This window comes from Cherax quadricarinatus, chromosome 88 (genome assembly GCF_038502225.1).
Source record: "Cherax quadricarinatus isolate ZL_2023a chromosome 88, ASM3850222v1, whole genome shotgun sequence".
Classification (NCBI taxonomy): domain Eukaryota; kingdom Metazoa; phylum Arthropoda; class Malacostraca; order Decapoda; family Parastacidae; genus Cherax; species Cherax quadricarinatus.
The window spans coordinates 4,740,620-4,765,619 of record NC_091379.1 but is presented as its reverse complement, the minus strand read 5'-3'; the positions used below and the strand labels follow the sequence as shown (position 1 = coordinate 4,765,619).

The 25,000-nt window shown below is 45.0% G+C and overlaps 1 protein-coding gene across 2 annotated transcripts in view; it reads right to left on the bottom strand.

The window, feature by feature from the left end:
* The window catches only part of LOC128698544 (1-phosphatidylinositol 4,5-bisphosphate phosphodiesterase epsilon-1), a 209,770-nt gene extending 186,571 nt beyond the window's left edge, over positions 1-23,199 (bottom strand). For both annotated transcript variants that reach the window (XM_070103876.1, XM_070103878.1), the window contains exon 1: positions 23,165-23,199. The gene's annotated coding sequence lies outside the window, so the exon portion shown is untranslated. The remainder of the gene's footprint in view (positions 1-23,164) is intronic.
* Between the last annotated feature and the right edge of the window lie 1,801 nt (positions 23,200-25,000).

Below are 25,000 nucleotides of genomic sequence, written 5' to 3'. Positions count from 1 at the left end.
CAGTTCCCCCCAAGAGATTAGTGCAGAAGCTGGAGGATCAGGCGCATGTAACAGGGAGGGCACTGCAATGGATCAGGGAATACCTGACAGGGAGGCAGCAACGAGTCATGGTACGTGAAGAGGTATCACAGTGAGCGCCTGTGACGAGCGGGGTCCCACAGGGGTCAGTTCTAGGACCAATGCTATTTTTGATATATGTGAACGACATGATGGAAGGAATAGACTCTGAAGTGTCCCTGTTCGCAGATGATGTGAAGTTGATGAGAAGAATTAAATCGGATGAGGATGAGGCAGGACTGCAAAGAGACCTGGACAGGCTGGACATGTGGTCCAGTAACTGGCTTCTCGAATTCAATCCAGCCAAATGCAAAGTCATGAAGATTGGGGAGGGGCAAAGAAGACCGCAGACAGAGTATAGGCTAGGTGGACAAAGACTACAGACCTCACTCAGGGAGAAAGACCTTGGGGTGACCATAACACCGAGCACATCACCGGAGGCACACATCAACCAAATAACCGCTGCAGCATACGGGCGCCTGGCAAACCTGAGAATAGCGTTCCGATACCTTAATAAGGAATCGTTCAAGACACTGTACACTGTGTATGTTAGGCCCATACTGGAGTATGCAGCACCAGTCTGGAACCCACACCTGGTCAAGCACGTCAAGAAGTTAGAGAAAGTACAAAGGTTTGCAACAAGGCTAGTCCCAGAGCTCAAGGGAATGTCGTACGAGGAAAGGTTAAGGGAAATCGGACTGACGACACTGGAGGACAGAAGGGTCACGGGAGACATGATAACGACATACAAGATACTGCGGGGAATAGACAAGGTGGACAGAGATAGGATGTTCCAGAGAGGGGACACAGGGACAAGGGGTCACAACTGGAAGCTGAAGACTCAGACGAGTCACAGGGACGTTAGGAAGTATTTCTTCAGTCATAGAGTTGTCAGCAAGTGGAATAGCCTAGCAAGTGAAGTAGTGGAGGCAGGAACCATACATAGTTTTAACAAGAGGTATGACAAAGCTCAGGAAGCAGAGAGAGAGAGAGGATCCAGTAGCGATCAGTGAAGAGGCGGGGCCAGGAGCTGAGTCTCGACCCCTGCAACCACAATTAGGTGAGTACACGAGTAAATGGAAAGGAGATAGTGGAGGTTATAGTGGAGGATATAGTGGTGGATATAGTGGAGGTTATAGTGGAGGATATAGTGGTGGATATAGTGGAGGTTATAGTGGAGGTTATAGTGGAGGATATAGTGGAGGTTATAGTGGAGGTTATAGTGGAGGTTATAGTGGAGGTTATAGTGGAGGTTATAGTGGAGGATATAGTGGAGGATATAGTGGTGGATATAGTGGAGGTTATAGTGGAGGTTATAGTGGAGGATATAGTGGAGGTTATAGTGGAGGATATAGTGGTGGATATAGTGGAGGTTATAGTGGAGGATATAGTGGAGGTTATAGTGGAGGTTATAGTGGAGGTTATAGTGGAGGTTATAGTGGAGGATATAGTGGAGGATATAGTGGTGGATATAGTGGAGGTTACAGTGGAGGTTATAGTGGAGGTTAAGTAGTGGAGGATATAGTTGAGGTTATAGTGGAGGTTATAGTGGAGGTTATAGTGGAGGTTAAGTAGTGGAGGATATAGTAGTGGAGGATATAGTTGAGGTTATAGTGGAGGTTATAGTGGAGGTTAAGTAGTGGAGGATATAGTAGTGGAGGATATAGTAGAGGTTATATTGGAGGTTATAGTGGAGGATATAGTGGAGGTTATAGTGGAGGTTATAGTGGAGGTTATAGTGGAGGTTATAGTGGAGGATATAGTGGAGGATATAGTGGAGGATATAGTGGTGGATATAGTGGAGGTTACAGTGGAGGTTATAGTGGAGGTTAAGTAGTGGAGGATATAGTAGTGGAGTATATAGTTGAGGTTATAGTGGAGGTTATAGTGGAGGTTAAGTAGTGGAGGATATAGTAGTGGAGGATATAGTAGAGGTTATATTGGAGGTTATAGTGGAGGTTAAGTAGTGGAGGATATAGTGGAGGTTATAGTGGAGGTTATAGTGGAGGTTAAGTAGTGGAGGATATAGTAGTGGAGGATATAGTGGAGGTTATAGTGGAGGTTATAGTGGAGGTTATAGTGGAGGATATAGTGGAGGTTATAGTGGAGGTTATAGTGGAGGTTAAGTAGTGGAGGATATAGTAGTGGAGGATATAGTGGAGGTTATAGTGGAGGTTATAGTGCTTATAATGGAGGTTATAATGGAGGTTATAGAGGAGGTTATAGTGGAGGTTATAGTGGAGGTTACAGTGGAGGTTATAATGAAGGTTATAGTGGAGGTTATAATGGAGGTTAAGTAGTGGAGGATATAGTAGTGGAGGATATAGTGGAGGTTATAGTGGAATTTATAGTGGAGGTTATAGTGGAGGTTATAGTGAAGGTTATAATGGAGGTTATAATGGAGGTTATAGTGGAGGTTATAGTGGAGGTTATAATGGAGGTTATAGTGGAGGTTATAGTGGAGGTTAAGTAGTGGAGGATATTGTAGTGGAGGTTATAGTGGAGGTTATAGTTGAGGTTATAGTGGAGGTTATAATGGAGGTTATAATGGAGGTTATAGTGGAGGTTAAGTAGTGGAGGATATAGTAGTGGAGGATATAGTGGAGGTTATAGTGGAGGTTATAGTGGAGGTTATAGTGGAGGCTAAGTAGTGGAGGATATAGTAGTGGAGGATATAGTGGAGGTTATAGTGGAGGTTATAGTGGAGGTTAAATAGTGGAGGATATAGTAGTGGAGGATATAGTGGAGGTTAAGTAGTGGAGGATATAGTACTGGAGGATATAGTGGAGGTTATAGTGGAGGTTATAGTGGAGGTTATAGTGGAGGTTATAATGGAGGTTATAGTGGAGGCTAAATAGTGGAGGATATAGTAGTGGAGGATATAGTGGAGGCTATAGTGGAGGTTATAGTGGAGGTTATAGTGGAGGTTAAATAGTGGAGGATATAGTGGAGGATATAGTGGAGGTTATAGTGGAGGTTAAGTAGTGGAGGATATAGTAGTGGAGGATATAGTGGAGGTTATAGTGGAGGTTATAGTGGAGGCTAAGTAGTGGAGGATATAGTAGTGGAGGATATAGTGGAGGTTATAGTGGAGGTTATAGTGGAGGTTATAGTGGAGGTTAAATAGTGGAGGATATAGTAGTGGAGGATATAGTGGAGGTTATAGTGGAGGTTAAGTAGTGGAGGATATAGTAGTGGAGGATATAGTGGAGGTTATAGTGGAGGTTATAGTAATGGAGGTTATAGTGGAGGTTATAGTGGAGGTTATAGTAGTGGAGGATATAGTAGTGGAGGATGTAGTAGAGGATATAGTAGTGGAGGATATAGTAGTAGAGGATATAGTAGTGGAGGTTATAATGGAGGTTATAGTAGTGGAGGTTATAGTAGTGGAGGATATAGTAGTGGAGGTTATAATGGAGGTTAAGTAGTGGAGGTTATAGTAGTGGAGGCTATAGTGGAGGTTAGAGTAGTGGAGTTTATAGTGGAGGTTAAGTAGTGGAGGTTATAGTAGTGGAGGTTATAGTAGTGAAGGTTATAGTAGTGGAGGTTATAGTGGTGGAGGTTAGAGTAGTGGAGGTTATAGTAGTGGAGGATATAGTGTTGGATATAGTAGTGGAGGTTATAGTAGTGGAGGATATAGTAGTGTAGGTTATAGTAGTGGAGGATATAGTGGAGGATATAGTAGTGGAGGTTATAGTAGTGCAGGATATAGTAGTGGAGGTTATAGTGGAGGTTATAGTAGTGGAGGTTATAGTGGAGGTTAAGTAGTGGAGGTTATAGTAGTGGAGGTTATAGTAGTGAAGGTTATAGTAGTGGAGGTTATAGTAGTGGAGGTTATAGTGGAGGTTAGAGTAGTGGAGGTTATAGTGGAGGTTAGAGTAGTGGAGGATATAGTAGTGGAGGCTATAGTGGAGGTTATAGTGGAGGTTATAGTAGTGGAGGATATAGTAGTGGAGGTTATAGTAGTGGAGGTTATAGTAGTGGAAGTTAAGTAGTGGAGGATATAGTAGTGGAGGTTATAGTAGTGGAAGTTAAGTAGTGGAGGTTATAGTGGAGGTTATAGTAGTGGAGGATATAGTAGTGGTGGTTATTAAGTAGTGGAGGTTATAGTAGTGGTTAAGTAGTGGAGGATATGGAGGATATAGTAGTGGTGGTTATAGTAGTGGAGGTTATAGTAGTGGTTAAGTAGTGGAGGATATAGTAGTGGAGGTTATAGTAGTGGAGGTTAAGTAGTGGAGGATATAGTAGTGGAGGTTATAGTAGTGGAGGTTATAGTAGTGGAGGTTAAGTAGTGGAAGATATAGTAGTGGAGGTTATAGTAGTGGAGGTGAGAGTAGTGGAGGTGAGAGTAATGGAGGTTAGAGTAGTGGAGGTTAGAGTAGTGGAGGTTAGAGTAGTGGAGGTGAGAGTAGTGGAGGTGAGAGTAATGGAGGTGAGAGTAATGGAGGTTAGAGTAGTGGAGGTTAGAGTAGTGGAGGTGAGAGTAGTGGAGGTTAGAGTAGTGGAGGTTAGAGTAGTGGAGGTGAGAGTAGTGGAGGTTAGAGTAGTGGAGGTTAGAGTAGTGGAGGTTAGAGTAGTGGAGGTTAGAGCAGTGGAGGTTAGAGTAGTGGAGGTTAGAGTAGTGGAGGTGAGTGGAGGTGTAAGGGAGGGGGCGTGGCAGAGCAGGGCCCACCATTATCCACTTGGAACACTTCACTGTTCACCACTCACCGTCGCCACTACCCTCCCCCACCCTCCACTTACACCCTATCCACCCCCCCCCCTCACAACAACACCCTACCTCCATCTATACTTACCTCCACCCCACCTCCACCTCCTAGTTTACTCCCACTAAGGGGGCTAAACTAGTCAAATTTCTAAATTATGATAATCACAGAAATGTGAGCACTATTGAGCCTACTTACACAGTAAACTCTCTTATAACGCTCCTCTAAACGACTCCTTTATACAGTCCAGCTTTTGAAGTGACTGAAAGATTACCTGGATAATTGAAGATCACCTGGTAAATCTTTCACCGCAAGTGTTCTGCAACTCTCCATGCATCTTTGCAATCACCGCAAGTGTTCTGCAACTCTCCATGCATCTTTGCAATCACTTATACGAAAACTCAGTAAAGAAGATCTTTGTGGAAGAGTTGTGTGCATGATTGTATGACTTTGTGTCAGGCACTGAGCTATGTACGACACTCTCAGTGTTGTTGCAGGCACTGAACTATGTACGACACTCTCAGTGTTGTGTCAGGCACTGAACTATGTACGACACTCTCAGTGTTGTGTCAGACACTGAACTATGTACGACACTCTCAGTGTTGTGTCAGGCACTGAACTATGTACGACACTCTCAGTGTTGTTGCAGGCACTAAACTATGTACGACACTCTCAGTGTTGTGTCAGACACTGAGCTATGTACGACACTCTCAGTGTTGTGTCAGGCACTGAACTACGTATGACACTCTCAATAAGACTACCATCACTTCCTGACATCAATGGTGGTGTTGAGGTCGATGTTAGGTGTCTTGTTCCTTGTAGTGACTTCTCAGTCTGTCTCTGTTCTATGGAGGTCTCAGATTACCTCTGTAACTGTCACTGTCTTCTGATGTTGCAAGGTGTGTGTGAGGGTGTGTGTGTGAGGGTGTGTGTGTGTGTGTGTGAGGGTGTGTGTGTGTGTGAGGGTGTGTGTGTGTGTGAGGGTGTGTGTGTGTGTGAGGGTGTGTGTGTGAGGGTGTGTGAGGGTGTGTGTGTGAGGGTGTGTGTGTGTGTGTGTGTGAGGGTGTACTCACCTAGTTGTACTCACCTAGTTGAGGTTGCGGGGGTCGAGTCCGAGCTCCTGGCCCCGCCTCTTCACTGATCGCTACTAGGTCACTCTCCCCGAGCCGTGAGCTTTATCATACCTCTGCTTAAAGCTATGTATGGATCCTGCCTCCACTACATCGCTTCCCAAACTATTCCACTTACTGACTACTCTGTGGCTGAAGATACGTGTGTGTGTGTGTGTGTGTGTGTGTGTGTGTGTGTGTGTGTGTGTGTGTGTGTGTGAGAGAGAGAGAGACACACTCCACATGAGACATTACTCTACACCTGACTGCCGTGTGCATCACATCAAAGAACAAGCAAGACAGAGTGACACATCACTCACATCTCAGGCAGTTTATCACATCTGGCAGGGTAAAACAGGGAATGTTGAGTGTACTGACCTAGTTGAGTATCTAAGGGGGGATGAACAGCCGCTCCTCCCATCACCTCCTGGTAATTAACCCGGTCAAAACTCCCTTTGAAGAGACGTACCTGTAATGTTAGAGGGGGTCACCGCCCCCTCTAACATTACAGCTCTCATCTAGATATCTCAGGCCTTGTAATATAACTGAATGAGAATCGGTAGCTCTGTTATCCAAGATAGGTATCTCTGTATGACAACCCCAGCCCCATATACCTTAATGATCAAGGTATCAATGCATGACATAATCCCAGGTATAGATACTCAAATAATCTGGGAAAATGGGATTATCGTACAATTATTATAGATTCTATCACACACTGGATTACTTAATGATAAAGTTGATATGTCAGTGTACCGTAAACAATGTTTATTAAAAACGCTTCATATATGTCCACAGGATGGATATGAGGTACACAATAAACTAGCCACTACCATCCACAGGATGGATATGAGGTACACAATAAACTAGCCACTACCATCCACAGGATGGATATGAGGTACACAATAAACTAGTCACTACCATCCACAGGATGGATATGAGGTACACAATAAACTAGCCACTACCATCCACAGGATGGATATGAGGTACACAATAAACTAGCCACTACCATCCACAGGATGGATATGAGGTACACAATAAACTAGCCACTACCATCCACAGGATGGATATGAGGTACACAATAAACTAGCCACTACCATCCACAGGATGGATATGAGGTACACAATAAACTAGCCACTACCATCCACAGGATGGATATGAGGTGCACAATAAACTAGCCACTACCATCCACAGGATGGATATGAGGTGCACAATAAACTAGCCACTACCGTCCACAGGATGGATATGAGGTGCACAATAAACTAGCCACTACCATCCACAGGATGGATATGAGGTGCACAATAAACTAGCCACTACCATCCACAGGATGGATATGAGGTGCACAATAAACTAGCCACTACCATCCACAGGATGGATATGAGGTACACAATAAACTAGCCACTACCATCCACAGGATGGATATGAGGTGCACAATAAACTAGCCACTACCATCCACATGATGGATATGAGGTGCACAATAAACTAGCCACTACCATCCACATGATGGATATGAGGTGCACAATATACTAGCCACTACCGTCCACATGATGGATATGAGGTGCACAATAAACTAGCCACTACCGTCCACATGATGGATATGAGGTGCACAATATACTAGCCACTACCATCCACATGATGGATATGAGGTGCACAATAAACTAACCACATCTGTAACAAAATCTAATCTCTCTCTCTACCATGAATCCCCTGCACAACTGTTAGCAATGAGTGAGAGAGAGAGAGAGAGAGAGAGAGAGAGAGAGAGAGAGAGAGAGAGAGAGAGAGAGAGAGAGAGAGTTAATTTTTTGCAGCCTGGCACTTGTAATGCAAAGGCTGAGTCATGGGTAGGATGGGTTGGTGGGTGAGTGGGTTGGTGGGTGAGTGGGTTGGTAAGTGGGTGGGTGGGTAGATGGGTATGACTGAATGTTTAAGTGGGTAGGTGGGTGTGAGTAGTAGTGTGGGTGTGTGTAAATGCGATAACATGGGGGTAATCGGGAGGGGGGGTGAGAATGGTTGATGGGAGAGAGAGAGAGAGAGAGAGAGAGAGAGAGAGAGAGAGAGAGAGAGAGAGAGAGAGAGATATGGGGAAGACCCAATCACATCATTTCCACGGGGAAGCGTTAAACCCGTACGGTCCACAGAGCCCACAGTCACACGAAGACTGAACAGTGGGAGTACTTTCAGATAACGACACAGACCGCTGAACTACTGAACGACCACTGAACTGTTGAACGACCATTGAAAGATTACTGAACGACCCACCTATAGGTGTCACCACACTTTAGTGTTCGATGGAATGTTTTTATGAGTCTGGGGCTGCTGCTGGTACTACCAGGTCTTCAACCAGTCAGCCAGGTTCCACGACCAGGATCAGGGGGTCACTGATCCCAAGATCTGACACCTGGGAAACCTACTGAACCTGGCAGATTCTACAACCACCTAGATAACCTGGCAGACTCTACAACCACCTAGATAACCTGGCAGACTCTACAACCACCTAGATAACCTGGCAGACTCTACAGCCACCTAGATAACCTGGCAGACTCTACAACCACCTAGATAACCTGGCAGACTCTACAACCACCTAGATAACCTGGCAGACTCTACAGCCACCTAGATAACCTGGCAGACTCTACAACCACCTAGATAACCTGGCAGACTCTACAACCACCTAGATAACCTGGCAGATTCTACAACCACCTAGATAACCTGGCAGACTCTACAACCACCTAGATAACCTGGCAGATTCTACAACCACCTAGATAACCTGGCAGATTCTACAACCACCTAGATAACCTGGCAGACTCTACAACCACCTAGATAACCTGGCAGACTCTACAACCACCTAGATAACCTGGCAGACTCTACAACCACCTAGATAACCTGGCAGACTCTACAACCACCTAGATAACCTGGCAGACTCTACAACCACCTAGATAACCTGGCAGACTCTACAACCACCTAGATAACCTGGCAGATTCTACAACCACCTAGATAACCTGGCAGACTCTACAACCACCTAGATAACCTGGCAGATTCTACAACCACCTAGATAACCTGGCAGATTCTACAACCACCTAGATAACCTGGCAGACTCTACAACCACCTAGATAACCTGGCAGACTCTACAACCACCTAGATAACCTGGCAGACTCTACAACCACCTAGATAACCTGGCAGACTCTACAACCACCTAGATAACCTGGCAGACTCTACAACCACCTAGATAACCTGGCAGACTCTACAACCACCTAGATAACCTGGCAGATTCTACAACCACCTAGATAACCTGGCAGACTCTACAACCACCTAGATAACCTGGCAGATTCTACAACCACCTAGATAACCTGGCAGATTCTACAACCACCTAGATAACCTGGCAGACTCTACAACCACCTAGATAACCTGGCAGACTCTACAACCACCTAGATAACCTGGCAGACTCTACAACCACCTAGATAACCTGGCAGACTCTACAACCACCTAGATAACCTGGCAGACTCTACAACCACCTAGATAACCTGGCAGACTCTACAACCACCTAGATAACCTGGCAGATTCTACAACCACCTAGATAACCTGGCAGACTCTACAACCACCTAGATAACCTGGCAGATTCTACAACCACCTAGATAACCTGGCAGATTCTACAACCACCTAGATAACCTGGCAGACTCTACAACCACCTAGATAACCTGGCAGACTCTACAACCACCTAGATAACCTGGCAGACTCTACAACCACCTAGATAACCTGGCAGACTCTACAACCACCTAGATAACCTGGCAGATTCTACAACCACCTAGATAACCTGGCAGACTCTACAACCACCTAGATAACCTGGCAGACTCTACAACCACCTAGATAACCTGGCAGACTCTACAACCACCTAGATAACCTGGCAGATTCTACAACCACCTAGATAACCTGGCAGACTCTACAACCACCTAGATAACCTGGCAGACTCTACAACCACCTAGATAACCTGGCAGATTCTACAACCACCTAGATAACCTGGCAGATTCTACAACCACCTAGATAACCTGGCAGACTCTACAACCACCTAGATAACCTGGCAGACTCTACAACCACCTAGATAACCTGGCAGACTCTACAGCCACCTAGATAACCTGGCAGACTCTACAACCACCTAGATAACCTGGCAGACTCTACAACCACCTAGATAACCTGGCAGACTCTACAGCCACCTAGATAACCTGGCAGACTCTACAGCCACCTAGATAACCTGGCAGACTCTACAGCCACCTAGATAACCTGGCAGACTCTACAGCCACCTAGATAACCTGGCAGACTCTACAACCACCTAGATAACCTGGCAACTCTACAGCCACCTAGATAACCTGGCAGACTCTACAGCCACCTAGATAACCTGGCAGACTCTACAACCACCTAGATAACCTGGCAGACTCTACAGCCACCTAGATAACCTGGCAGACTCTACAGCCACCTAGATAACCTGGCAGACTCTACAGCCACCTAGATAACCTGGCAGACTCTACAGCCACCTAGATAACCTGGCAGACTCTACAACCACCTAGATAACCTGGCAGACTCTACAACCACCTAGATAACCTGGTAGACTCTACAACCACCTAGATAACCTGGCAGACTCTACAACCACCTAGATAACCTGGCAGACTCTACAGCCACCTAGATAACCTGGCAGACTCTACAACCACCTAGATAACCTGGCAGACTCTACAGCCACCTAGATAACCTGGCAGACTCTACAACCACCTAGATAACCTGGCAGACTCTACAGCCACCTAGATTACCTGGCAGACTCTACAACCACCTAGATAACCTGGCAGACTCTACAGCCACCTAGATTACCTGGCAGACTCTACAACCACCTAGATACCTGGCACACTCTACAACCACCTAGATAACCTGGCAGACTCTACAACCACCTAGATAACCTGGCAGACTCTACAACCACCTAGATAACCTGGCAGACTCTACAACCACCTAGATAACCTGGCAGACTCTACAACCACCTAGATACCTGGCACACTCTACAACCACCTAGATAACCTGGCACACTCTACAGCCACCTAGATAACCTGGCAGACTCTACAACCACCTAGATAACCTGGCAGACTCTACAACCACCTAGATAACCTGGCAGACTCTACAACCACCTAGATAACCTGGCAGACTCTACAACCACCTAGATACCTGGCACACTCTACAACCACCTAGATAACCTGGCACACTCTACAGCCACCTAGATAACCTGGCAGACTCTACAACCACCTAGATAACCTGGCAGACTCTACAACCACCTAGATAACCTGGCAGACTCTACAACCACCTATACATCTACAACCCTGGTTGTGTACGCTACCTTCCTATACATGTACAACCCTGGTTGTTTACTGGCTACCTTCCTATACATCTACAACCCTGGTTGTGTACTGGCTACCTTCCTATACATGTACAACCCTGGTTGTGTACTGGCTACCTTCCTATACATCTACAACCCTGGTTGTGTACTGGCTACCTTCCTATACATCTACAACCCTGGTTGTGTACTGGCTACCTTCCTATACATCTACAACCCTGGTTGTGTACTGGCTACCTTCCTATACATGTACAACCCTGGTTGTGTACTGGCTACCTTCCTATACATGTACAACCCTGGTTGTGTACTGGCTACCTTCCTATACATGTACAACCCTGGTTGTGTACTGGCTACCTTCCTATACATGTACAACCCTGGTTGTGTACTGGCTACCTTCCTATACATCTACAACCCTGGTTGTGTACTGGCTACCTTCCTATACATGTACAACCCTGGTTGTGTACTGGCTACCTTCCTATACATGTACAACCCTGGTTGTGTACTGGCTACCTTCCTATACATGTACAACCCTGGTTGTGTACTGGCTACCTTCCTATACATCTACAACCCTGGTTGTGTACTGGCTACCTTCCTATACATGTACAACCCTGGTTGTGTACGCTACCTTCCTATACATGTACAACCCTGGTTGTGTACTGGCTACCTTCCTATACATCTACAACCCTGGTTGTGTACTGGCTACCTTCCTATACATCTACAACCCTGGTTGTGTACTGGCTACCTTCCTATACATCTACAACCCTGGTTGTGTACTGGCTACCTTCCTATACATCTACAACCCTGGTTGTTTATGGTCTACCTCACAATACATCTGAAGGAGCACTAGGAGGTGACACATACTGCGAGTCTTCCAAAGTACGCTATTGCTGACAATCCTGACGATATTAAAGCAGAACCATCTTTAGTATTATCATCGGGGTGTTTCACCTTGTGTTGACGTCTAGTTTTGACAGATACAATCCACACAAAAAGCTCTCCTCCCCTACCATCAGATTGGCACAATGCCTGGCTGCTAGATTCCATTATTGTCAGACTTAATTTTGGATGCCAAAACGGAACATATTTCACTGAATGATTCACTTGCTCGTAGAGTTTATACAATGAACTACAACTGTTGTATTAGATTTGAGTGGCTAGATAAATACAGGGTGTTTAAATAGGATTATTTCTCGTTTCTTGATTAGTAAAACACTGCTAGGTACTGACTAGCGCAGTGGTCCTCAACCTTCCTACACACGTGAGCCACAATAGATGGTCAGATGTGTGATGAGGGCCACAAGGTGTTGTTGGCACTGTATAGTGTGGGACCTACACAAAAGTGGACTCATAATTTCATGTGAGAGCCGCATCTATTTCCTAGATGGACCGCAGCTTGGGGAGCCCTGGACTAGTGGATTTCCACACTGTCTTTTGCCGATGACATGGAGTTGTTGGTGTAAACTGCCTGCTGCTGCTGGCTTACAACTTAACAACGAGTGTGTGACCCCCTCACGTTTCAAACAGTACTGTAGATGCTACCTGGAGTGTATTCCGGGGATCAACGCCCCCGCGGCCTCGCCCACGACCAGGCCTTCCGGTGGATCAGGGCCTGATCAACGAGGCTATTACTGCTGGCCGTACGCAGTCCAACGTACGAACCATAGCCCGGCTGATCCGGCAATGACTTTAGGTATCTGTCCAGCTCCCTTTTGAAGACAACCAGGGGTCTATTGGTAATGCCCCTTATGGCTGGTGGGAGGCTGTTGAACAGTCTTGGGCCCCGGACACTTATTGTGTTTTCTCTCAGTGTACAAGTGGCAGTAATATAATACAAACCAAACTGTTAATAAAGACAAAGGTTTACAAATATTTAGATATTCATCTTTCCTCCAGGGTGAGAGGATAAGCTCTGAAGAAGTTTGAAGATCCAACTACACTGTAGCCTCAACATGTATCGAATTACCATCTGATACCGGAATTATACATGTTACAATACTTGGCGGTGTACAACATAACACCTCTAAAGCACCATAAAATACATGAAACATGACATAAATGGTTAGAAATGTTCAACGAGATATCCATTACGGAGATGTAAGGTGTACATGGCTCTCAACAAGAGGACCTAAAAAGAACCATACTACGGGCGGGGTTAAAACCCGCGACCAGAGAGTCATGAAACTCCAGACCGATGCGCTAGCCACAGTGGCTAGCGCATCGGTCTGGAGTTTTATGACTCTCTGATCGCGGGGTTCTAACCCCCCCCCTCCCCGTGGTATGGTTTGTTTGCAATCGAGTCATTACGATTTCGTGAGTCAAGATGATCTATAGTCCGGAGGAACACACTTAAGGGGCACTCGAGTTACCCTTGTCTTGTAATAAAATGTTCATTTTCCACTATAATCTACCGTGTCCATAATTACTATCACATTTTCTTTATCTGTTTCGTAAGGTGAAGTCCAGGATTTTTCCTTAATTCATGGTATAACTTAACTTAGAAGACGGGGAAACTTACGTGCCTCTTAACTTGCTACACAACGAAGTGTTCACGCTTGTTTACCTGGAGTTTACCTGGAGAGAGTTCCGGGGGTCAACGCCCCCGCGGCCCGGTCTGTGACCAGGCTGTGACCAGGCTTTGGCTGTGCACTCGCACACCTCGAGTATGTTAAGATCCATCGACAAGAACAGGGTACACAACACCAAAGTTTATACCAGAAAAGTGGAGGATAAGGTGTACCAGCGATGCTGGTGTCTTCGATTGTTAGTACAGTCCTGCAGGAACACTCCACAGTACCACCAGTACCTAGATGGATAAGGAGCGCTACAGTCCTGCAATAACACTCCACAGTACCACCAGTACCTAGATGGATAAGGAACGCTACAGTCCTGCAGGAACACTCCACAGTACCACCAGTACCTAGATGGATAAGGAACGCTACAGTCCTGCAATAACACTCCACAGTACCACCAGTACCTAGATGGATAAGGAACGCTACAGTCCTGCAGGAACACTCCACAGTACCACCAGTACCTAGATGGATAAGGAACGCTACAGTCCTGCAAGAACACTCCACAGTACTACCAGTACCTAGATGGATAAGGAACGCTACAGTCCTGCAGGAACACTTCACAGTACCACCAGTACCTAGATGGATAAGGAGCGCTACAGTCCTGCAGGAACACTCCACAGTACCACCAGTACCTAGATGGATAAGGAACGCTACAATCCTGCAGGAACACTCCACAGTACCACCAGTACCTAGATGGATAAGGAACGCTACAGTCCTGCAGGAACACTCCACAGTACCACCAGTACCTAGATGGATAAGGAACGCTACAGTCCTGCAAGAACACTCCACAGTACCACCAGTACCTAGATGGATAAGGAACGCTACAGTCCTGCAGGAACACTCCACAGTACCACCAGTACCTAGATGGATAAGGAGCGCTACAGTCCTGCAGGAACACTCCACAGTACCACCAGTACCTAGATGGATAAGGAACGCTACAATCCTGCAGGAACACTCCACAGTACCACCAGTACCTAGATGGATAAGGAGCGCTACAGTCCTGCAGGAACACTCCACAGTACCACCAGTACCTAGATGGATAAGGAACGCTACAACCATCATGAAAAGAGCAGATTACATCGATACCCTAAAAATCAAGCACAATTTAATAGAAATAACCCCAATGAAGTCAAACGCTTGACTTCATTCGTCAAACTATCCAAGAAATCACGAATAGAGGAGCTAAGTGACACGAACAAATCGTCGGGAGAGACACTATAGTGAAGGAACCAGTAAGACGAACAACTGACGGGCTTCGTACACCGGATTTAATCATATATAATCTGGTAAAAAAAATGAATGCCATTATACTAGATGTGAAGGTCGGGAGTGACTGGAACATCGAGAAATTAGTACTGCTATGTAGGAGAGGTGGAGTGGTGGGCCGCGAGCTCATCCTAAAGATCAAAAACACACAATGACGTGAATTCTTCGTGTCAGTGTGACTTGTAAATTGTCAATCTTCTTTAGTATTCCCATTATTCTTGACTATTCATGAATATTCCGTTCATTCCTTATCAGCTTCTAACCGCCTAACATTGTTGGGTTTTAATCCCCTAAAGCTAGTTGCAATCACCATGCTGCAATCACTGATTACAATGTGTATCAAAATAACTCGTTGACGCAGTCATTAGAACCTCGACTTAGCCCACCTGACGAAGTCAACTACAGTGTTATCGTCATTACATGACGAGGTATGACGTGTCTCGGATAGTATACCATCCTACACAATGTATTGGGTGTAAGTGCTACAGATGCTGGCCTACATGTGTTTCAAGCTGCGTGGAGCTCAGTCATCGTGTAGATGATGCAAGGCAGGTGGGTGCCATGGAACCTCGATCACCTCTACTGTGGTATGACGGCAACCAGTGGCCAGAAACAAGTCACAAGCAATATTCATGGCTAAATGGAGAACAATAGTACTAATGGAGGAACCTTAGTTTGTGTACTACCAAGAGAAGATACGCTGTACGTGTGCATGTGTGTATATATATAAATTATGCAGATATCTCGAACGAGCGATACGAAACGCAAAACAACCACGGGGGGAGTTGAATGATAGATCTAGGCCTTTCGTGTTGCAATCACAACAGGAGCTTGCAATGTTGCAGAAAGGAGGTCCAAGCAAATACGATCACAGGGAACGCAAAGGCACTCCCTGTGATCGTATTTGCTTCGACCTCCTCCTCTTTTCTCCAACATTACAAGCTCCTGATGTGTTGATTGCAACACGAAAGGCCTAGAGCTATCATTCAACTCCCCCGTGGTTGTTTTGCATATATATATTCTTTGGACGCAAGGTGAGATCCCTGTCGAGAAGTGAGTGAAATCACTGGAATGTAGAGACCAGTCAGTGCGTGGTGTGAGTGGTGGAGGAATGCAGAAGCTACACTGCTCAATCATGCTGCAATGTTGCACTTGTTTCACGCTGGTAACACTCTATGTGATGTGTGGAAGTGGTTTGACTAAGATCAGATCACCTTGGGTCTGTTCAGTGCTGGTATGTGTATTAATTACAACCTGGTTCTGGACGTGTTGTGTACTTCTTACTTTCTGCACTGACAAGTCTGCCACATGCACTCCCTTGTGCTTTCTCTACAATTCCTTATTATACGGGCTGTTGTAGTGGCTATCTCTATATTACTCAGTGAATGGATATCAGACACGAAGTGTGTAGAAAAGTGACCTTAACGCCGATCACATACTTTACACTTAGTTTGACAATAGCCTGTGTCTATGTCAAACTGCTAGAAGTAATTGTAACCAAGCCTAAGCCTGGCTACTACAACATCAGTCAGTCTGTTCACATTGCAACTTGTCTGGTAAATGGGCTTATCTACGCTCATGTTATCACAGTGATCTACTCAGACCACCGTCGATCATGTTAGTTCCCATGTCCAATTCAACATGCTTGCTATAATTATCATCTACTGAGGAAGCAACGAGAGCAGATGCAGTGTATATAATTTAGAGCCACCAATACCTATAATCTGTGATATTTTGTCTAGTTAGCAACTAGGTGAGGAAATTCTTGTTGAACAGTCGCTTTTGTCACTGTTTCAAGAAATGGGCTAATAGAGATATGCTTCTTGGGACGAGCTTTTAAGAATAGATAATAGACTTAAACGAAGGATTAAACGAAGAACTGAACCCTGGATGAATACTGAGATATTAGATAATATGAAATTCAGAGACCAGCTGCTAAAAAGATTTAAAGCAAACAGACAGGATATTGCAGCACTAAATGAATTCCAAAGGGTGAGGAACAGAGTACAGAGACTTATAAAAGGAGCAAAGGCAAAGCACTACTGCTCAAAAATTGAAGAGTATAAGCATAACCCCAGAAAGCTCTGGCAACAACTAAAACAGTTGGGGTATAGCCATAAGCCAGTAGATAGGTCTAACATAGTACTCACTATCGATAATGAGGTATGCCACGAAACATCTAAGGTGGCAAATTGCTTTAATTCCTACTACACATCTGTTGCATCAACACTAGTAAGTAAACTACCAGCTGCATCAAATACCTTTAACACAGACTCTGATAAGTTTCAAACATACTATACCAATAAAGGTGTAACCCCAAACAGTTGTCAACTAGTAAGTGTATCTCATGACTTTATTCAAAAAGAACTAAGCAGGTTAAACCCAACTAAGAGCACAGGCCCTGATAACATCCCGTCTAAGTTCCTAAAAGATGGTGCTTCTGAACTGTCAATCCCTATTGCTCACATAATAAATCTATCAATCACCACTAATACAGTACCGGAGGGGTTCAAGGAGGCCAGAGTCACTCCTATCTTCAAGAAAAATAATAGGTCTGATGTAAGCAACTATAGGCCTGTTAGTATACTCAGTATAATATCTAAAATTCTAGAGAGGGCGGTGTATTCTCAAGTAGTTAAGTACCTTAATGACAACAACATTCTCCATAGCTATCAATCGGGCTTTAGAAGATCCTACTCAACCGACACCTCCCTTATTAATCTGATGGATTACCTGAGAACTGAAATGTCAAAGGGGAACCTCATAGGCATGGTAACCTTAGACCTGCAAAAGGCCTTCGATACTGTCAACCACAATATATTATGTAATAAACTTCAAGCTATTGGTATAGGTTCTGTAGACTGGTTTAAGTCCTACCTTAGCAACAGGAGACAAATAGTCAAAATCAACAAAACAGAATCAGAACCCCTGCCGATAACATGTGGAGTTCCCCAAGGTAGTATTCTGGGTCCCTTATTATTCTTAAGTTATGTCAATGATATGCCTATCAGTGTCAAGTGCAAACTCCTACTGTATGCAGATGACAGTGCTCTGTTAGTGTCAGGTAAAGACCCACAAGATATTGCTAATGTTTTAACACTGGAACTGGAGTCCTGCAGCAAATGGTTAGTAGACAACAAACTATCATTACACCTAGGGAAAACTGAAGCCATTCTCTTTGGCACGAAACATAAACTGAGAAGGGTAAATAATTTTAATGTTCAATGTAATGGGGAGCCCATCACTTTGGTTTCATCAGTAAAATATTTGGGAATCCCCTTTGACCCATGCATGTCAGGAGAATTGATAGGGAACAGTGTAGTAAAGAAAGCGAATGCCAAACTGAAGTTCCTGTATAGACAAGCACAGTGTCTACCTACTGAGGCTCGCAGGACCCTATGTCTAGCCCTTATACAATGCCATATGGATTACGCTTGCTCTTCATGGTACTCTGCCTTGACAAAAAAACTGAAAGATATACTGCAAATCACCCAGAACAAAATCGTAAGATTCATCCTGGGGCTGGGACCAAGAGAGCATGTAGGCCAGGATGAATTACAGCAGTTGGATATGCTGAATGTTGAAGACAGAGTAAAACAACTGAAGCTAAATCATGTTTATAAAATTGCTCACGAACAGTGTCCAGAATATCTTGCTGTCAATTTTGTCAAGGTTGGGAACCAAAGCAATCATAGTACTAGGGGGAGAGAACACAACTTTGTAGTAGCCACAGTCAGTGGCCAGGCTTCAAACACCTTTTATTGTACAGCAATAAAGGAATGGAACAGACTACCTGCACATGTCAAAGCCAGTCATAGCATGAACCAGTTCAAGAAGAGTGCCAAAAGGTGTCTGATGAATGTAGCTACAGAAAGGGAGGGGAATGATTTTCTATTTTTTAGCTAACATACGTGTAAATTTTACCTTATTCCTTGTAATGACCCTCGTATTGTAGATAGTCTTAATGACCTTGGTGTAGCAGATAGTCTTTTTAGTATGATAATAAGATGTTATCTTCATTGTAGAATAATAAGAAAATATTATAACCTTTATATTATAATAATAAGGTAAAAGGACCACAATGGAAATAAGTCACTCTGTCTGACTTTTTTGTGTTATCCCAGGTTCTCCACACATATGCTGCTATGTATGATAATTCTATGTAACTGTATTTGTGTATACCTCAATAAACTTACTTACTTACTTACTTATTCCTTGTCAATAACGCCACACTTTACCGAGATAAGAGAATTCGATACCATTGATAGATTTTGATTATCTATTTGAATCTGTTTGCTAATAGTCAGCAATATGCAAAATTAATGGTGACTGTGTCACTGCTGTAAGGGCAGGGGGTATGGGCACCATACTATGCAACCCAGACAACACTTGCGTCACTGACAACGACAACATGCTCAGTGCCAAGCACAGGAAAGGTTGAGACAGGGAATGTGAGACAGGGAATGTGAGACAGGGAATGTGAGACAGGGAATGTGAGACAGGGAATGTGAGACAGGGAATGTGAGACAGTGAATGTGAGACAGGGAATGTGAGACAGGGAATGTGAGACAGGGAATGTGAGACAGGGAATGTGAGACAGGGAATGTGAGACAGGGAATGTGAGACAGGGAATGTGAGACAGTGAATGTGAGACAGGGAATGTGAGACAGGGAATGTGAGACAGGGAATGTGAGACAGGGAATGTCAGACTCACCTAGCTGAGATTGCCGGGGGTCGAGGCATGGATCCTGACCCCACTTGTTGACATCCTTCTCTTCACATATATAATGCCCCACACAGACACAGGCGGGTATATACAGAGAAAGATCGCAGTCAGCAGGACTCGATTCCACTATGGGAGACTGGCAAGGTTCCCAAGTGACGCTCTTATCCGCTCGGCCACAAATGCCTGGTTCACAAGCCACGTTTCTTCCCTGCCCGGGCACGTCAGTGGGCCTCAAGTATGGTTTCAAGCTATTTCAGTGTCCTCCTGTATGTTCTGACCTTACAAGCGATTTTTATACCAATACACCATGCAGAAACAAGCGGGTATATCCGAGTGTGACTTTAGAACCTCGCCCGTCTCCCTATGGTGCGATCGAGTCCTGCTGACTGCGATCTCTCTCTGAGAGAGGTGCTGGCGGGTGTCACTCACACTACCATACTCTGAGAAAACCTTCCCTCATTTCTCCTGTTGCTACCTTCCCAACATTACACAGCTATGTTGATGCACTGAGAAGTGTGAAAGTACTTGAGCTAAGGATTTCCATCCCCCGTGGCTTGTCTTGCATTAAGATAACCTCTCTGTGATTGATTATATATATATATATATATATATATATATATATATATATATATATATATATATATATATATATATATATATATATATATACAAATTTTTTGAACAGTTCAACACAAGGCTACAATATCACTAAAAATAGCGACAAGACACTCTAAGCCTTTCACCCTACATCTCAGCGTTATCAGGAGCTTCGTATAACGAGGAATGGAAAAACGAAAGTAAAAACGGGTCCAGAAATCCACTAGGAGAACTAACCAGTTAATAATAATTTTACAAGAGAAATATTTTGTGTGGTTAACTGGTGGCCGACGCAATCTGTGGCGGGCAGAGTCAACATTACTGTAATATTCTCAGTGTACGAAGAACGTAAACAGTACTAACACTTACAGAGTAAATTATGTGAATTTAAGATTGTTTTCACCAGTGTGAAATATTCCCAGCACCAGGAATGTAAGTCTCACTGTTCACCAGTCATTTATTTGCTTAGGTTATGGTAAGCTGGGTTGGGATAGGATGGGTTGGCTTGGGTTAAGGTGGGTTAGAATGATGGGAGAATGTTGAAAATCTTACGATTCTTACACTTATTGTATTAATTCTCAGGTGTACTCAGGACGTCTCTGCTTCTCGTTTGGGAGTATTTTGCATCATCTGCCGAACCTCTTGCTTTGGTTGAGAGTGATTTGTGTGTGCAGATTTGGGATCAACTACTATGGTTTGGTTAACCTGGTTTGAGCTTGATTAGCAGTTTAACCTTACCTAACCTAATCATCCACCTAAAAACATATTTTTAACAATTTTGCCCTTGAGAAACCCATCCACTTCAAAAACCATAGTGAGACTCAGGTTAGAGTATGTAAGCGAGAGGGAGATTATTTCCCAGTAGAAGACCTTAGACAGGGATGAGTGATGTCACCATGGTTGTTCAATATATTTAGAGGTGGAATTGTAAGAGAAGTGAATGCTCGGGTGTTGGAAAGACGTGTGGGGTTAAAAGATAAAGAATCTAACACAAAGTGGTTGCCACAGTTGCTCTTTGCTGATGACACTGTGTTTTTGGGAGATTCTGAAGAGAAGTTGCAGAGATTGGTTGATGAGTTTGGAAAAATGTGTAAAAAATTAGGTAAAGACTGTGCAGGCGATGCAAAATGCCCCCAATAAAAAGTAGGGGCGCCATTGGTACACTAAGAGAAAACACCATAAGTGTCCGGGGCCCAAAACTGTTCAACAGCCTCCCATCAAGCATTAGGGGAATTGCCAATAAACCCCTGGCTGCCTTCAAGAGAGAGCTGGACAGATACCTAAAGTCAGTGCCGGATCAGCCGGGCTGTGGCTCGTACGTTGGACTGCGTGCGGCCAGCAGTAACAGCTTAGTTGATCAGGCCCTGATCCATCGGGAGGCCTGGTCATGGACCGGGCCGCGGGGGCGTTGATCCCCGGAATAACCTCCAGGTAACCTCCAGGTAACAGAAGATTGGATATAAGATTGGAGGGAGAGAGTATGAAGGAGGTGAATGTATTTCAGATATTTGGGAGTGGACGTGTCAGGAGATGTGTCTGTAAAGGATGAGATGAATCATAGAATTGACAAGGGGAAAAAGGTGAGTGATGCACTGAAGAGTCTGTGGAGACAAAGAACTTTATTAATGAAAGCAAAGACGGAAATGTATGGGAGTTTATTTATACCAATGCTCTTGTATGGGTGTGAGGCATGGGTTGTGAATGTTGCAACAAGTAGGCTGGAGGCAATAGGGATGTCATGTCTGAGGGCAATGTATGGTGTGAATATAATGCAGAGAATCCAGTTTGGAAATTAGGAGGAGGTGTGGGATTACCAAAACTATTATCCAGAGGGCTGAGGAGGGGTTATTTAGATGGTTTGGACATGTAGAGAGGATGGAACGAAATAGAATGACTTCGAGAGCGTATAAATTTGTAGTGGAGGGAAGGCGGGGTTGGGTCGGCCTAAGAAAGGTTGGAGAGAGGGGGGAGGGTAAAGGAGGTTTTGTGTGTGAGGGTCTTGGACTTCCAGCAAGCGTGCGTGAGCGTATTAGATAGGAGCGAATGGAGACAAATGGTTTTTAGGATTTGACGTGTTGTTGGAGTGTAAGCAAGGTAACATTTATGAAGGGATTCAGGGCAACCGGCAGGCCGGACTTGAGTCCTGGAGATGGGAAGTACAGTGTCTGCACTCTGAAGGAGGGGTGTTAATGTTGCAGTTTTATAACTGTAGTGTAAAGCACCCGTCTGGCAGGACAGTGATGGAGTGAATGATGATGAAAGTTTTTCTTTTTCGGGTCACCCTGCCTTGGTGGGAGACGGTCGATGTGTTCATATATATATATATATATATATATATATATATATATATATATATATATATATATATATATATATATATATATATATATATATATATATATATAGAGTCTCCTTGGGAGTGTATATAATGGAGACAGTAATTAACTTATGGGCGTATACACCTCGTAGTGTATATACCTGGTAATTTAATATTTCGTAGTGTACAGTATATACTTGATAGTGTATATAGCTGGTAATTTACATATCGTAGAAGAAATATATAAAGTGAAACACGAACACACTCGGCGGTGATCAAACACCGGGTCTTCCATCAATCAACTTTCTCCACTAATCAACCACCAAACTACAATTTCAACCACTACAGTAATCACTTGTACACAATCACCCCAGGGTATCGTACACTCTTCCTGGGGGAGGGGATGCACACTGGGGGGTCTAACACGTGTTAATTAGGTCCACTGACAGACCTACACACAACACACCACCCTCTCTGAGGGATCAGTCCAGTACTGGGGTGAGTGGGCACCCAGCACGCCGACCTCTAGAGTGTACCGTAGCGCCCGCCAGCGAACCTCATGCGCCCGCCAACGAGGTATCGTGCGCCCACCAACGAGGTGTCATGCGCCCGCCAGCGTTGTGTCGTGCACCCGCCAGAGAGGTGTCGTTCGCCAGCCAGTGACACCTCATGCGCCCGCCAACGAGGTATCGTGCGCCCGCTAGCAACACCTCGTGCCACCGCCAGCTAGGAGTCGTGCGCCCGCTAGCAAGGTGTCGTACCCCCGCCAGCGAGGTGTTGTGCATCTACCAGAGGGTTTCATGTGCCTGCAAGAGGAGTATCGTGCACCCACCAGAGGGGTATCATGCGCCCACCAGCGGGGTATCATGCACCACCAGAAGGGTATCATGCGCCCGCCAGCGCCGCCACTGCAGTGATGCCATATTCATCTCCACAACATACCGCCACTGTTGCCAACAAAGGATAATCCATTGAGGATCAATTTCCACTTTGGTACCTACTGAATGTTAGTTGAACCATGGTAGCAGGTGAAAGGTGACTAACACCCAGGTACCTACTCACTGGTACGTGAACAGCAGTAGCAGGTGTAAGGTGACTCACACCTAGGTACCTACTTACTGCTAGATGAGCAGGGACAGCAGGTGTAAGGTGACTAACACCCAGGTACCTAATTACTGCTACCTGAACAGGGACAACATGTGTCAGGAAACTAACACCCAGGTACTTGATTACTGCAACCTGAACAGGGACAACAGGTGTCAAGAAACTAACACCCAGGTACCTACTTACTGCTACCTGAACAGGGACAACAGGTGTCAGGAAACTAACACCCAGGCACCTACTTACTGCTAGCTGAACAGGGACAACAGATGTCAGGAAACTAACACCCAGGCACCTACTTGCTGCTACCTGAACAGGGACAACAGGTGTCAGGAAACTAACACCCAGGCACCTACTTACTGCTACCTGAACAGGGACAACAGGTGTCCGGAAACTAACACCCAGGCACCTACTTACTGCTACCTGAACAGGGACAACAGGTGTCAGGAAACTAACACCCAGGCACCTACTTACTGCTACCTGTACAGGGACAACAGGTGTCAGGAAACTAACACCCAGGCACCTACTTACTGCTACCTGAACAGGGACAACAGGTGTCAGGAAACTAACACCCAGGCACCTACTTACTGCTACCTGTACAGGGACAACAGGTGTCAGGAAACTAACACCCAGGCACCTACTTACTGCTACCTGTACAGGGACAACAGGTGTCAGGAAACTAACACCCAGGCACCTACTTACTGCTACCTGAACAGGGACAACAGGTGTCAGGAAACTAACACCCAGGCACCTACTTACTGCTACCTGTACAGGGACAACAGGTGTCAGGAAACTAACACCCAGGCACCTACTTACTGCTACCTGTACAGGGACAACAGGTGTCAGGAAACTAACACCCAGGCACCTACTTACTGCTACCTGAACAGGGACAACAGGTGTCAGGAAACTAACACCCAGGCACCTACTTACTGCTACCTGTACAGGGACAACAGGTGTCAGGAAACTAACACCCAGGCACCTACTTACTGCTACCTGTACAGGGACAACAGGTGTCAGGAAACTAACACCCAGGCACCTACTTACTGCTACCTGTACAGGGACAACAGGTGTCAGGAAACTAACACCCAGACACCTACTTACTGCTACCTGTACAGGGACAACAGGTGTCAGGAAACTAACACCCAGGCACCTACTTACTGCTACCTGTACAGGGACAACAGGTGTC